Raw genomic sequence first — 16190 nt, forward strand, 5'->3', positions numbered from 1 at the left:
CAGCAGAGGAACACCCGGTCAATATTGAGCTTTCTGACGAGACATTTGACGAATAATCACCCGAAACGTAACAGATTATATGATAGAGGACTTCTCCTCTATCAGAAGTCCTTCCCTCTCCCTCTCGCTCGCCTCTCTCCGCTAAACCATGTAACTGATATGGATATCACATCCTCCCAAGCCTGCTGGGAAGTCCCGCCCTCTCTCTTGCCAATAACCAATGGATAAAGACACATATAGAGGGAGATGAGTTGTGATAAGCATCTATAGAGAGACTCGTTTAGAAAGAGTGTAGTACTGATAGGCATCAATACATAGACACAGATAGAACGAGTTGAGTTGTGAATTCATCCATACATAGACACAGATATAGAGTTGAGTTGTGAATTCATCTATACATAGACACAGATATAGAGAGTTGAGTTGTGAATTCATCCATACATAGATAGATAGAGAGAGATGAGTTGTGAATTCATCTATACATAGACACAGATATAGAGTTGAATTGTGAATTCATCCATACATAGACACAGATATAGAGAGATGAGTTGTGAATTCATCCATACATAGACACAGATAGAGAGAGATGGGCTGTGAAAGTCATCAATGAGGAAACACACAGAGAGAGCGTTGGGATGGGAGAAAGCAAACACTGGTGAAGAAGATAGGGCTTCAATGCAGATAGGGAAGATAGATAGTGTTTTGAAAAAAGTACACTAAGATACTTTAACATCTAGTGTGCGCTTGTTATTCAATCAGCCACGCACACACATGCACGCACACACGCACAAGCACACCAACGTACCAACAAAAACATGGAATTAAAGCCGGATAATAATGACCTGCTGCAGAGACATAACCTTTCCTTTGCTGTGGTTTCAGCTGCGTGTGAGTGTGTGCGTGTGTGTCTGTGCGTGTGTGTGAGTCAGGGCGTGTTTGTGCGTGTACGAACGGATCTGTTATCCGGGAACATTCCCGTATTCTCCCGTCCCCGTCGCGTCCCCTCCGCCTCCAGGACGCGGCAGTCGGAGCGTCGACGGCGCATGGTTTTGTCTTCAGTTTTTTTTGTATGCGTTTTAATTGTTTATTTATTATTTTCCGCGGCGTTGGTAACCGTTGGTAACGGTGAGTGTTGATGTTGTTCACGGCTCCTTTTTGCTAATCAACCAAATATTAAGACCGGGGTCTGAATCCATCCAGTGGATGGAGGTCCCAAACACACGGATTACCAGGGGCTGTCACTGATGAAGACCCCCCCCCCCCCCCCAAAACACAAACACACAGACACACAAATGCATGAATGCACGCCACACACACGCACACCACTCTGTTAATGCCAGCCTACAGAACTATCATGCTCTACAGGACAGGGCAGCCCTGCCTCCCCGGACAGGAGTCTCTCTTCAGGGGGAACAGGGCGGTGTTCTGGAGGTGGATTGATAGGTCGGGCTAACGTCGCCACTGCAGGAGGACACCTGGAAGCTGATGAATCGGGACTCCTAAATGTCTGGCATTTACTTTTGGCTGTTGCTGTTGTTGTTGCCGTTGCTGTTGTTTTTTGAAGCCGCCGAAAGCCTGCGGCTGGCAGGACGGAGGGCATAAATCACACTGTCCCCCTCGGCAAAGGCTTCCTTCACCTCTCTCTCTCACTATCTCTGTTTCTCTCACTGTCTCTGTTTCTCTCACTGTCTCTCTCTGTCCGTATCTCTCCCTATCTCTCTCTGTATCTCTCCCTATCTCTCTCTGTTTCTCTCACTAGATTCAGAGAGAGACGTGTGCGAGTACGTGTGAGAGTACGACTGTGCATTTACCTACCTGCTTAGCAGTGTGTGTGTGTGTGTGTGTGTGTGTGCGCACGTGTTTTTGTATGTAGGTGTGCGTGCAGTGGGGGATGCAAAGAGAGTGAGAGACAAAGAGAGAGCGAGGAAAAGTTTATCCAAATGTTATAAGACAACATATCTTTTCTGTCGGAGTGCCTCGGCCCCAGAGCCGACTCTGATGAAACAGTCGGTTGGAGCGTCTCTGGCTCATCTAAAGTTGTCTGGAGTCAAGTCAGTCTTGCACCACAAGGAACGGTTGGACCCCCGCTGTCTTTACACATACAACAACGCTGCTGCTGGGAGAGGCAGCAGAAGAAGACGAGAGTCTGGGAAGGAACGGGGAGCGAGAGCCTCAGAGTGTGAGAGAGAGAGAGAGTGACGGAGAGGAAGAGAGGAAGAGAGGAAGAGAGGGAGAGAGAGAGACGGTGTGTGAAAGAGAGAGACAGACAGAGGGATGGAGAGACAGAGAGGGAGAGACAGAGAGAGAGAGAGACGGTGTGTGAAAGAGAGAGACAGACAGAGGGATGGAGAGAGAGAGGGCGAGACAGAGAGAGAGAGAGAGAGAGAGAGAGAGAGAGACGGTGTGTGAAAGAGAGAGACAGACAGAGGGATGGAGAGACAGAGAGGGAGAGACAGAGAGAGAGAGAGAGACGGTGTGTGAAAGAGAGAGACAGACAGAGGGATGGAGAGACAGAGAGGGAGAGACAGAGAGAGAGAGAGAGACGGTGTGTGAAAGAGAGAGACAGACAGAGGGATGGAGAGAGAGAGGGAGAGACAGAGAGAGACAGAGAGAGAGAGATGGTGTGTGAAAGAGAGAGACAAACAGAGGGATGGAGAGACAGAGAGGGAGAGACAGAGAGAGCGAGAGAGACGGTGTGTGAAAGAGAGAGACAGACAGAGGGATGGAGAGAGAGAGGGAGAGACAGAGAGAGAGAGACAGAGAGAGAGAGACGGTGTGTGAAAGAGAGAGACAAACAGAGGGATGGAGAGACAGAGAGGTAGAGACAGAGAGAGAGAGAGACGGTGTGTGAAAGAGAGAGACAGACAGAGGGATGGAGAGGGAGAGGGAGAGACAGAGAGGTAGAGACAGAGAGAGAGAGAGACGGTGTGTGAAAGAGAGAGACAGACAGAGGGATGGAGAGAGATGGAGGGAGAGACAGAGAGAGAGCATAGAGAGAGCATAGAGAGAGTAAGAGTGTAAGACAGTGAGAAAGAGGAAGAGACAGAGCGGGGAGGGGGGGGGGGGGGCGGTAGAGATCTGCCACCTTGTCTCCAAATCAGCGAGGGGCATAGTTGCTTCCCCGCTCCCGCTTATGCAACGTTTCCACGGCAACGGGGCTCATGGGTAAAACAATGCACTGCATGGCTAATATTGGCTCCTGAGTCACTAGGAGAGCCAGATTCATTATATATTTATAATGTTTATTTATTTTCGGAAGTCGGATTACAAGTCTGCTTCCAGCGCTGGTGAGTAGGGGGGGTCTCTCCCCACTATTGGTTACAGGGCGTGGTTAAGATCAACACCCAAAACCACCCACTAGAACCCAACATTGACTCATCTCCTGGTGTGTGCTCGACCGCGGCTCGCCCCACCTTATCAGGGTGGAGGAGGGGGTGGGGACGGTGACGGGCGGGGCCTGAAGGCTCCGCCCTCCACCAAAACCTCCACCCTGGCCCGGCAGGCCAGCCAACCAGCCTGCCTCTTACACCCCCGTCCACGAGCGTTATTACACCTCTCCACCTGCCACGGCCAGGTGGAGAACCAGGCAGCCAACCAGACAGCCAACCAGACAGCCAACCAGGCAGCCAACCAGACAGCCAACCAGACAGCCAACCAGCCAGCCAACCAGACAGCCAAGCAGGCAGCCAACCAGCCAGCCAACCAGGCAGTCAACCAGGCAGCCAGACTCACTTCTTTCCCGTACTTTTTGTCGTCTTTTTGCAGTGTGACTTTCGGCAACAGAAACAGGAGGTGCAGCCGCGCGGAGACAAAGCAAAACAACAACAACAACAACAACAATGCACAAACGAGCCAGCATAGTAATGCTGTATAATTTAGAAAGAGGCTTCTGGAACAAGAGGCGGAGAGAGAGGCCTGACCTCAGAGTCAGGGCGGGGGGGGGGGCAGTGCAGGTGAGGAGGAGTTGGACAAAAAAAAAGAAAGGAAATAAAGTTGTTGTTGAGGATGTGCTCCCCCCCCCCCAGTGAAGGAGGCGAACACACACCTGATCCTGCAGCAGAGCCACTGCAGGAATAGATCAGGGCGGGGCACGGACCAACAAGATGGAGGAGAGGTCACTCGTGTGTGTGTGTGTGTGCATGTGGGTGCATGTATGCATGTGTTTGTGTGCATGCATGCATGCGTGTGTGTGTGTGTGTGTGTGTGTGTGTGTGTGTGTGTGTGTGTGTGTGTGTGTGTGTGTGTGTGTGTGTGTGTGTGTGTGTGTGTGTGTGTGTGTGTGTGTGTGTGTGTGTGTGTGTGTGTGTGTGTGTATGTATGTGTGTGTTTGTGTGCATGCGTGTGTGTGTGTGCATGTGCGTGTGTGTTCAAAATGCCGTGGCAGTGGTGGAACTATGGAGTCAGGCGGAGTAGTGGGCTGCAGCGACATTACCGCCGTCGCCACCTTAGCCCCCACCTTCCCCGCTATATTCCTCAGCCCCTCCCGTACTCCCCTCCCCCTCTGCCCTTACATTTACCCCCAGGTATTACCCCCCCTATCACATCATCATCCTGTAATTCTCTCCCCCTGGGTGGGGGTCTTTGGGTGGTGGGGGTGTGTGTGTGTGTGTGTGTGTGTGTGTGTGTGTGTGTGTGTGTGTGTGTGTGTGTGTGTGGGGGGGGGAAGAGCGCGGCCTTATTAGGAAACAAAAGGTACGTTGTCTTTCAACCTTTCGCAAAATGTCAAGAAGGCCTGCCTGTCCTGAGCAAGGGAGAGAGAGAGAGAGAGAGAGAGAGAGAGAGAGAGAGAGAGAGAGAGAGAGAGAGAGAGAGAGAGAGAGAGAGAGAGAGAGAGAGAGAGAGAGAGAGAGAGAGAGAGAGAGAGAGAGAGAGAGAGAGAGAGGGTTCAGGTCTGGGGGGCCGCGGTGGTCTGGCTGAGGGGGAGACTCTGTGGCAGACCGCCCCACTCTGCATTCTGGACCCCAGCAGTATATTGAGCAGCTTTGACCTTATGCTTAGGAGTCTCATTAGCTCTCTGGCAGCCGCTGCAACCGTGTGTGTGTGTGTGTGTGTGTGTGTGTGTGTGTGTGTGTGTGTGTGTGTGTGTTGGTATGAGACACAGAGAGAAAGCAAGAGTTTGTGGTTTGTGTGTGTGTGTGTGTGTGTGTGAGTGTGTGTGTGTGTGTGTGTACACACACATAAATGTGCATACTAATTGATACAAGATATTGATTATCACCAACCAGAATAAACTCATGATGGCATAAGGGTAAAAATGTGCATGCATTGACAGGAAATTGTTGGTTTTAACTTTATCAAACGTAGTACAGGATAATTCCTAAAACTTTGGAGGAACTCTTGCTCTCTCCTACACTATCTTCCCTACATCCTTTAAATCTCACTCTCCTGTCAGATAATAACCTCTAGAAGCAATTAGCTTCTCTCTCTATTGTCATGGGTAGACATGAACTCCTGTCCAACCTGGTTGTCATTGAGATTCAATGATTAAAATTCCTCATTTGCATAATGGTAATTGGAAGCGAGAGCAGGATAAAAAGCGTTTTAAAAAAAATGACCTAAACGTCATACATAAATATTAAAAAAAACATTGAGTTCATTGTTGAGGGCGTGTCAACACAAGAGACAAACATTACACAATCATCACAAATCAACGTTAGAAAAAGCTGATTTATTCATAACTCTTGCTGCTGTTCTCTGTTTACACCAACACAATCTTGACTTGTGTAAACCCGGGTTGCGTCAACATTGGTGCGAAGCTGCCAAACCACATGTGGAGTTCATTGCTTAAGAAAACAAATCTTGGGGCCGCCTCAAGGCTGGACCGCTTCGTTGCCACGGTGACGTCTTTATGGGTCGTCAAAATGACAGGAGGCGAGGGCCGTGCGACAGTAGCTACCCCACGCCCCCGGTGGCGGAGCGGCGGTATGACAGGTGAAGGCTGCTACGCCGTAGAATCACCATGGTGAGCTGGGCTTCTTGCACACCCTCATTATTTAGGCATCTAATATGAATACATAAACATACACAGTATATCTAGCATATAGAAGAACCAGCTCACCTCAGCTTGGCTCGGCCATTTTGTACTGTCACTAAGAGGGGGGGGGGGGGTGACCTTTAGCTCTGTTCTCTTGCATAACGGCCTGTCTGTCTGTCTGTCTGTCTGTCTGTCTGTCTGTCTGTCTGTCTGTCTGTCTGTCTGAGGGCTCATGCGGAGTCTGACTGCCGGTTGAACGTGCACTGCCATCCTGCCCGCCGTCCGCCTCTGTGTCCTGCTCTTCAGCTCACTTCCTGGTGTGTACGTTTGCACTGATTGACACAAAGTCCCGGAACGCATTTAGCAGTTCTGAAACGTTTTAAAGTACACAACCGGCAAAGCACAAGAAAATGGCCGCTCGCTGTCTAACAAACGGGGGGGTGGGGGGGGGCAGGTGTTGGTGGAGAAAGGGGAAGGAACAGAGGACTCTCACGGAGGCGTGGTCGTGGCGGCTTATCTCCGCCGCGCCGTCGCCCCACAAAGACAAACAGCCTCAGTGTGGGATTTAGTGCGGCTAAACTCTCCACTCAAGAAAAAACATGCAACTGAGACCACGGGAATCCAATCAGGGGATGGGCTGACGTCACGCTAATCGTAGAGATCACGACTCATTCCCGCTCTGCCCCCCCCGCCGCTGCTCACCATCCCAGGATCCAGCCGCGGCCTGACCGCCAAATAAGACAGTAAAGCCAGGCTGATATGCAGCTTAGCGAGGATCCACGCCCCCTTCTCCCCTCCAGTCTGAGGCCTGTCTGAGACCCCCCAGCCCCCATCTCCTGACCAGCAGCCAGACACTCATAAAGATCTGTTATGAAGGAAGCAGCGAGAGACAACAGAGGGAGAGGAGGGTAAACACAGGCCTGCGAGGGAATGCAGATGAATGTTTGAGGTGACTCTCAGAGCAGCAGACTGGTCACACCATGCCTTAAAACGGACATCACGACGCAAATTTACCGACCTTAAAACGTCACAAAATCAGAACGCAAATCCAAATCGGCTGAACTCAACCCAACCGATTCTCAAACAACAGACCGAGCCCGAGACACTGAACAGATGGAGACGTACTATGGACACCTTGATCCACCCCCAAACACAAACTCAGCGTATGAAGACATGATACACAATTCCAGAAATCCGATGCATCCCATGCAAAGGCCAGCGTGTGTTGGTTATCAAACTAGTGGCAGCTGCTGTGTGTATCAGTGAGTGGCGACTGGGTTAGTGAAAGAACATCATCATAACGTTACATAGAAGTACAACATAACAGCTCAGATGAAAAAAAAAGATTCAAATAATGGTTATAGTGATAGCATTGTCCATCACAACCACATAGCAACAACAGAAGAGTCCAATTCCAACAGTTCTCATGCGAGGCCTGAGCGAATATTCGTAAAAACTTCGAAAAAAACGAATGAAACCTCTGTCAAATCCGCTGAACCAAGATTATGAAAATATAAATTAAATTTTGCGCTGGAAATGTCCTCAAAACGCGTCTTGTAAAATGGAAGCAGCCATAATGTTTTGTCTTCACAGACAGAAATCAGACGTCACGTCCTAGACAAAGGCCAACAGCAAAGAATAGGCCGATAAAACGTATTTTAGAGCCGTTATTGTTAAACTAATCCGATTTGTGCTGCAGACCAAATATTACACGGTTTCAGTAGAGATCTGTGTTCGGAGGGCTTGGGAAACCATTGCTCTGGTGACTTGTTCTTGTGTGTATCTCCTCCCAGAGTGTCAATAGTCCTGTTGTTGACTCTTCCTCCTCTGTTGGCGTACTATGTCTGTAGCTTATCGTTTCATCCCAAACTTTCTTTCGTCCTGAGTGTACGCTGATCGATCGGAGTGTTGTCAGTCTGGTCTTTAGGGTCCCACATTTCAAACAAAGCCGATCTTCAGTTTGCGTTTGTGCAGACATTTTACTGTAAAACACCCTTGACACCCCCTTCCTCCCTCTCCCTTCTCCATCTCTCTTTGTTTCCTGTCATCCTCGTCTCCCTCCTCATCCTGCCCTCTTCGTCCACGCTGTTCCTTGTCTTGATCTGGTTGTTGTCCTCCGGCCCCGGGGGAACCCTCCTTCCTGTCCTGTTTTCCTTCCATTTGGCTTAATAACAATTTCTGTTAACATTTGTACTAAGAATTCCTTAATTGACTTCTAATTAGGGTTATGAAGGGTTATCAATGTCACTTTGCACCAAGCATAGGAAAAGGATGCTCCATGAAATCCATTGAAATCCCATATAGTATGTATTTTTCTTTATTTTTATTTTTTCAGTTCATAACAATAGTATGTAGGTAAGCTTTTCGGTAGCTACATATACTTCCTTGACATGTTATGGGTACGGTATTTAAATCCTGCTTGACTCCATTCTTGTACTTCTGCTTCCTCCCCTGCACTCAGTCCTTTCCTTTCACCCTTCCTCTCCCATTCTCTCTCTCTGGTGGCTGGCCCTGCCACAGTGCTGGAGGAACACTGTGGCCCGGACCATCCGAGACGCCCGCGGACATCTCTCATCCTGACCGCAGAGGTGGGAGAAGGGAGTAGAATGACAGGCAGGGGAAGCCAGGGAGGAAGCGGAGGGGGAGATGTTTGTGGAAATTATTGATTGAGGAGCCTGGAAGACAGAGAGACAAAGGCAATGCAGAGGGAGAGAGAGAGAGAGAGAGAGAGAGAGAGAGAGAGAGAGAGAGAGAGAGAGAGAGAGAGAGAGAGAGAGAGAGAGAGAGAGAGAGAGAGAGAGAGAGAACAGAGAGAGAGAGAGAGAGAGATGGAGAGAGAGAGAGAGAGAGAGAGAGATGACAATGCCTGGTAGAGATGTCCCGGTGGTCAGTGAGTAAGACATCATAGTACACACCTTAGTGGCGAGGGCAAGGTGTTTGATGGTTGACTTTTGGCTGTCAGACCGCTGACTCACTCTACAGTAAATCAGCTGGCCAGTGAGGCATTACGGCGAGACGCCGTTATCGGAGGTCATTTACAACGCTGTGTCCCTGCGCTCCACGGCTGAACCGGTCTGGGGAAAACCTCTGCCTGAGCCATCACTGCCTCCATGTGTGTGTGTGTGTGTGTGTGTGTGAGTGCGTGTGTGTGTTTATGTGCGTGTGTGTGTGTGTTTATGTGCGTGTGTGTGTGTGTGTGTGCGTGTGTGTTTATGTGCGTGTGTGCGTGTGTGTTTATGTGCGTGTGTGTGTGTGTGTTTATGTGCGTGTGAGTGCGCGTGTGTGTGTGTTTATGTGCGTGTGTGTGTGTTTATGTGCGTGTGAGTGCGTGTGTGTGTGTGTGTGTGTGTGTGTGCGTGCGTGTGAGTGCGTGTGTGTGTTTATGTGTGTGTGTGTGTGTGTGTTTGTATGTGTTGTCGTCCATTGCACTCTCGCTCTCCACTTCCCCGAGCACCTGAACGGAGCTATCAATACGTGCTGCAGCTGACTTCTCCTTTCCGTACGTTGTTCCGCCCCCTTGGACGCAGTCTCCCCTCGGACTGGGGCCCCCACCTGACGGCTCCCGGAGTCCCTTCCCCCTGAGCCGGTTCTCTGGGTGGGGGCCGGTTCTCTGGGTGTGGGCCGGTTCTCTGAGTGTGGGCCGGTTCTCTGAGTGTGGGCCGGTTCTCTGGGTGTGGGCCGGTTCTCTGGGTGTGAGACAGTTCTTTGGGTGTGAGCCGGTTCTCTGGGTGTGAGCCGGTTCTCTGGGTGTGGGCCGGTTCTCTGGGTGTGGGCCGGTTCTCTGAGTGTGGGCCGGTTCTCTGAGTGTGGGCCGGTTCTCTGGGTGTGAGACGGTTCTTTGGGTGTGAGCCGGTTCTCTGGGTGTGAGCCGGTTCTCTGGGTGTGGGCCGGTTCTCTGGGTGTGGGCCGGTTCTCTGGGTCCGACCGGCGGCTGGCGTCCCGTCGCTCTGGGCCCATGGGACAGCGAGGCACAGATCTTCTTCCATACGTACTCCCAGCCTCGGGATCTGCTCGGCAAGGGTCAGAGCAGGGCGGGAACCGGACGCAGCGTTCTGGGAGCGTTCTGGCGGTCCCTGATGCGTTGATCCGGGCGGTTGCGACCTCAAGGTTGTCGTTGTTCTGGATTTGTTGGGCTCTGGATTCCAGCTCAATCTGCAGTTCTCCTTCAGATCTGTTTCACCACTTCCTGCCGGTATGTGATTCTTCAGCACATCCATGCACCACTATCGAGTATCGCCGCTACAACGGTCCGATCTGTGCCACAGAAACCAAAGTGAAGTTCTGGTCTTACGGCATTTCAGCTTGAGGTCGCAAGAGTTGGACTTCAATTGATAAGTAATTATTACGTTGAATTGCGATAATGTGCTCGGACTGGCGTGTTAGTGTTCCAGGTTTACACGTTAAACCAAGTCCCCTGACGCGCACGGCGACAAACACTGCACACCCTTTTCACCGCAAACAGAGAGAGCACAATCAGGAACAAACCAGGTGTCTGCTGTGTGAATGAGCCACATAATACTGGTGTCGCCAGGAGGTGTTCAATCAGTGTCTCATTCCCCACCCAACCACCTCCTCCACCAGAGCCTCCTCTCCTCTCCTCCCCTCCTCTCCTTCCCCATTTCCCCCTGGCTCCTTTCATGTGAGTCGCCTCCCTCTGTCCCTCCAGCTCCTCGTCCTCCTCTCCTTCCTCACCTCCTCTCCTCCCTCCCCTTTTCATTAAGTGTGCTTTTGTACCTTGAAAAGGTTATATTGTTATAGATGAAGGAGGAGGAAGGAGCGAGCCAAAGATAGGAGATAGGAAAGCCTATCTCAAGGTGTGAGACAATATGTATGCAAATGGCGGCGGCTGGCCCATGGCGCCGCACGGAGCTACCTGAGGGAAGAGGATTTATCATCCAATATCAGCTCATCAGCCATGGTAATGACCAGCGCATGGATCCAGCCTCTAACATGCTTACCAAGCACCCAGCCCCCGTGCGCACAACAACACGCTCCATCAGGGAGTATTGCCTTTCTGATCTTCAAAACAATCAAAGTCTATTAAAACGACGCAGATGGCAAGAAATAACATACATGGATATCGATGTGTGCATATCTTTTGTTGTGTATACTGCATCGCCGTGGGATTACCCATAAATCCATAGAAAGACTCCAGGGGAGCTGGGTGATGGTGGAGAGATGGGGGAAAGTGGAGAGACAGGTGATGGTGGAGAGACGGGTGATGGTTGAGAGACGGGTGATGGTGGAGAGACAGGTGATGGTGGAGAGACGGGTGATGGTGGAGAGACGGGTGATGGTGGAGAGACGGGTGATGGTTGAGAGACGGGTGATGGTGGAGAGACGGGTGATGGTGGAGAGACGGGTGATGGTGGAGAGACGGGTGATGCTGGAGAGACGGGTGATGGTGGAGAGACGGGTGATGGTGGAGAGACGGGTGATGGTGGAGAGATGGGGGATTGTGGAGAGACAGACAGGGCACGGGGAGGCGCCGTGGAATGGGTGTGAGCTCATTGGAAGAGTCCTTTGTCTCAATTAGCAGGATGAAGAAACATTCCAGAGTGCAAGTCGCGCTCTCGTCTTGGTCGGTACCGGCAGCAGGCGAGGGCTCGGCACTGTGGCCGCTCGCTGGCTGACAGCGGCTGTGGGGCGAATCAACACGTGTCAGCCAATCAACACGGTGCAACGGATCGACGCACGTGTGTTTGCAACACGTTGTGAATAAGTGATAATGTTGTGCGGTTTATCCCTTGAACGGACACACAAAACAGAAAAACAGCCCTTATTACCCGTTATCTATCATACAACCCAAGCATAAGAATCACACTAGCACAATATTAAACATTCCCCATTATCTCGGTGTGTATAAAGGTCTAGATGGAGGTCCCCCAGCTCAGAGGCCCCGAGACGCAGCCCCGGTGGCCCAGGACGGGGCCCGAGGGGCGGGTGTGTGGAGGCTAATGGAGCCTCTTCCGTGCGGAGGTAACCTCATCCCACTGGCCAGCAGATAGGACGGGAGGGGAGGCTCACGGCCGCCCCGGAACGCGGGTCCCTTCATGAAGCCACGCTAACCGAATCACCGCGGACACCGGCGGCCGGGGAACGAGGAGGAACGTCCACAGGAAACACTCTGGGAGCTGGGAGAGGCCAATGATGCTGTTAAGTTATGAGGGAAGACTTCCCCCCCTCTCTCTCGTTCTCCCTCTCTCTGTCCCCCTCTCTCTCTCCCCTCTCTCTCTCTCCCCTCTCTCTCTCTCTCCCCCTCTCTCCATCCATCTATCTCTCTCTCTCTCTCTCTCTCTCTCTCTTTCTCTCTCTCCCCTCTCTCTCTCTCCCTCTCTCTCCCTCTCTCTCTCCCCTCTCTCTCCCTCTCTCTGAAACAGTTGAGGTTGTTGACTTTACATGTGTAATACTGAGGATCATTGTGCAGATGCTTTCTGCAGTGAAATATGTTTCCCACGCACCGTGTGGCTTGCAGACCTGGTGTTCCAGAAACCGTTTGGTGGATTGGACTCAAATGTATAATCGCCTTGTGGTGCAAAACATAAACTAATCGTTGACCGTTTTTTTTGTAGGGACGGGGCTATAAGCCTTAAAACTTGTGAAACGTAACCCCTTGATGAGTTTGACCTTCAAATACCTCAACACAATTACAGCAAGAGCCATAGTAAGGTTACACATAATCTATCTTAATTCAGCGTATTTGTTAGATTGGAACCATTTAAATTCTCCGTCCTCCATTATTTATATTATTTTTAAATGTTTATTTGATGAATCTCTGATTATAGGATTATGTAATTTGTATGATATAAAGAAACACGTGGTAATCCAAGCGTAATCTGTTGTTGATTCACCATGCGTTCATTAATTTAACATGTTGCGAACGAGGAGCCAATTAAATATCTTGGCAACATTCTCTAGTAACTTTTGGCAGCTCCTCCGGCAAGCTAACTCACTCTGGTGAATAAGGCTGCTGTCTCCGCCTGGTAGATTTAATAAAGCACGGTTATTATACAGGAATATTCTCCCCAGCTCAACGCCAAGACGCGAGTCATTGTCAGCGCTTCACAGAGCGGGTAATTCCTACTAATCTGGGATAGAGAGAGGGGCGTGAGAGAGAGAGAGAGAGAGAGAGAGAGAGAGAGAGAGAGAGAGAGAGAGAGAGAGAGAGAGAGAGAGAGAGAGAGAGAGAGAGATTGAAAAGTAATGTTATTATATTCACCTTTATATACACCTACTTTATACGCTTCTAACCTTCCATGCCAGCGTGTATTGCATTGATATGGAATGGTTTAGCACTCATGTGGACGTGTGCACGTGTGCACGTGTATGCAGCTTGATAATCTTCAAAGCGCAAAATCGATTCGCTCACAGTTATTAGTGGAATTCATATAGATAATGTGGGTTGATACCACACACACACACACACACACACACACACACACACACACACACACACACACACACACAGACAGAGAAGAGGAGAGAAGGAGGGGAGAGGAGGAGAGGAGGGGAGATGAGGAGAGAGGAGAGAGGAGAGAGGAGAGGAGATGAGGAGAGGAGAGGAGGGGACAGTACAGGTTGAAAGAGGAGATGGATGAGGGAGAACGCTAAGGACAGGACATTACTGCCGGGGTGGGGGTGTCAGATGACATAGGGATTCAAAACTAGAGGAGGGGAGGATAGGGTGGCGTGCCCCTGATCAGGTGAGCAGGGAGATTCCACTCTCCCTCCTCCTCCTCTCCCTCCCCCTCCTCCTCCCCCTCCTCCTCCTCTCCCTCCTCCTCTTCCTCCTCTCCCTCCTCCTCTTCCTCCTCTTCCTCCTCCTCCTCTCCCTCCCCCTCCCCCTCCTCCTCCTCTCCCTCCTCCTCTTCCTCCTCTCCCTCCTCCTCCTCCTCCTCTTCCTCCCCCTCCTCTCCCTCCTCCTCCCCCTCCTCCTCCTCCTCCTCCTCCTCCTCCTCCTCCTCCTCTCCCGGTGTGAGGGACTAGTATCTCTATCTCCTGCTGCTCTATTGCAATGGAGCCGGTCTCACTACACCGCCTGATGAAATGACCCCACAACCCCCTAGCCCCTTGGCTGTGGGTGATATACACACAAACACACACTCACACACACACACACACACACTCACACACACACACACACACACACACACATACACACACACGCACACACACACAAAAACAAACTCACACACACATGCATGTAAACAGACACACACACAAAACCACACATACAGACACACACACACACATAAAAAGACACGTGGACATGTACACATGCACATAAACACACCCTTAAAAAAACATGAAAACAAAATGACCATAAAAACAAACAACAGCAGTCACACACACTCATTCTGATTGCCTGAGTGACACCGCTGAAATATTAATGAGCTGATTCTCGCTCATTAATAATAAAGCTGCACTGCTGATTGCTTTCTGAATCGAAATATATGTGTGTTCGTGTGCATTTGTTTTGTGCGTGCTTGTGAATGTGTGTGTGCATATCTGTGTGTTTGTGTTGGTGTGTGTGTCAGTTTACCTTTGCAGGGTGCATCCAAAGGGTGAGATTTCTGCACAGCAACACACACCAAATCAAACCCCTGACACTGCTTCACGACGAGAGAAGCTAACTTAGACTAAGTTACCCACTGTTATGAGTTTGTATAAAGTCACCTTATGTTAGCATTGTTCTCAAGTCTGGCTGTTTGTGTGTGTTCAGTTTTCCCTGTCAGAGGGAAATAAGTTGGTGCAATCCATCTTACAACAGAAAGGTAGCTACATATGCAAACTCATACACACACACACACACACAAACACACACACAGACGAGTTACTCACACACACAAACGCACACTCACCCACATGCGCACACGCACAACAAAACACACATGAAAGTAGCTGTCAGCTGGTAATGGATTGAGGCGCTAGGAGCTAAGAATAGTGGAGTGTATCCACGGAAGTGAGAAGCAGGAATGAGGTGTCTTGGGTAACGGAGAGCGCTGCTCGACATGGAGGTTCAGGCGGAGGGTGGGGGGGTTAGTGGAGGGTGGAGGGGGTGTGGAGCTAGGGTGGGGCTCGCCTCCCGCTAGTAACAAGTCAACACCTCTGCGTCGTCGTTCCTCTCCGTGAGATCGAAGGTTCTTCTGTTCGCTTCTTTCCTCCCGCCTCAGAGAAGCGGCTCCGCGACTGACTCTGAATACCCGGGCGCGACTTAGCTTGTAGCTTTTTATTATAACTCAGAGTTATTATACGCTTTTCCCTGTGTGTGTGTCCGTGCACGCCGTCACACACACGTCGCCCAAAGTGCACGTTTCCGTTTCCCTGATGAATTACACGCAGCTGAGTTTGGACAGGGGGAGACGGAGTGAGGGAGGGGGGGGCAGAGGTAATGGGTTTCTGTAGATTGTAAAGTTTCAGGGTCACTGAGCCTTTTACAATAAAAGCACACACACACACACACATATGGAAACCTACACAGATGCACACACATACGTACAAAATCACACACACATTACTAACTACCCAACAACCGGTGCTTACATCAAGCCTCCATCTCTCACGCTTACTTTTTGCCATTTTTCCTCAATCCACGCACACACACACATACACACACTAACACACACACACACACACACACACACACACACCCCCAGCACTCACACTCTGCAGGATTGGACTGCTTGACCCTCCTCTACCCCATACCTGCTCTCTACCTGGTCTCTACCTGGTCTACAGCTCTCTACCTGGTCTCTACTTGGTCTACAGCTCTCTACCTGGTCTACAGCTCTCTACCTGGTCTCTACTTGGTCTACAGCTCTCTACCTGGTCTCTACCTGGTCTCTACCTGATCTCTACCTGCTCTCTACCTGGTCTACAGCTCTCTACCTGGTCTACAGCTCTCTACCTGGTCTCTACCTGGTCTACAGCTCTCTACCTGGTCTACAGCTCTCTACCTGGTCTCTACCTGGTCTACAGCCCTCTACCTGGTCTCTACCTGGTCTCTACCTGGTCTACAGCTCTCTACCTGGTCTACAGGTCTTTACCTGGTCTCTACCTGGTCTCTACCGGTCTACAGCTCTCTACCTGGTCTCTACCTGGTCTACAGCTCTCTACCTGGTCTCTACAGGTATGGGCGTCCGTTTGGTTTGAAATGTGCTGGGGACATAGACGCTTTCGAAGGGTATTTTCAGAAGTGCTGGGTACAATGAGGATG

This window comes from Pollachius pollachius (assembly GCF_949987615.1).
Source record: "Pollachius pollachius genome assembly, chromosome: 10".
Taxonomy (NCBI): domain Eukaryota; kingdom Metazoa; phylum Chordata; class Actinopteri; order Gadiformes; family Gadidae; genus Pollachius; species Pollachius pollachius.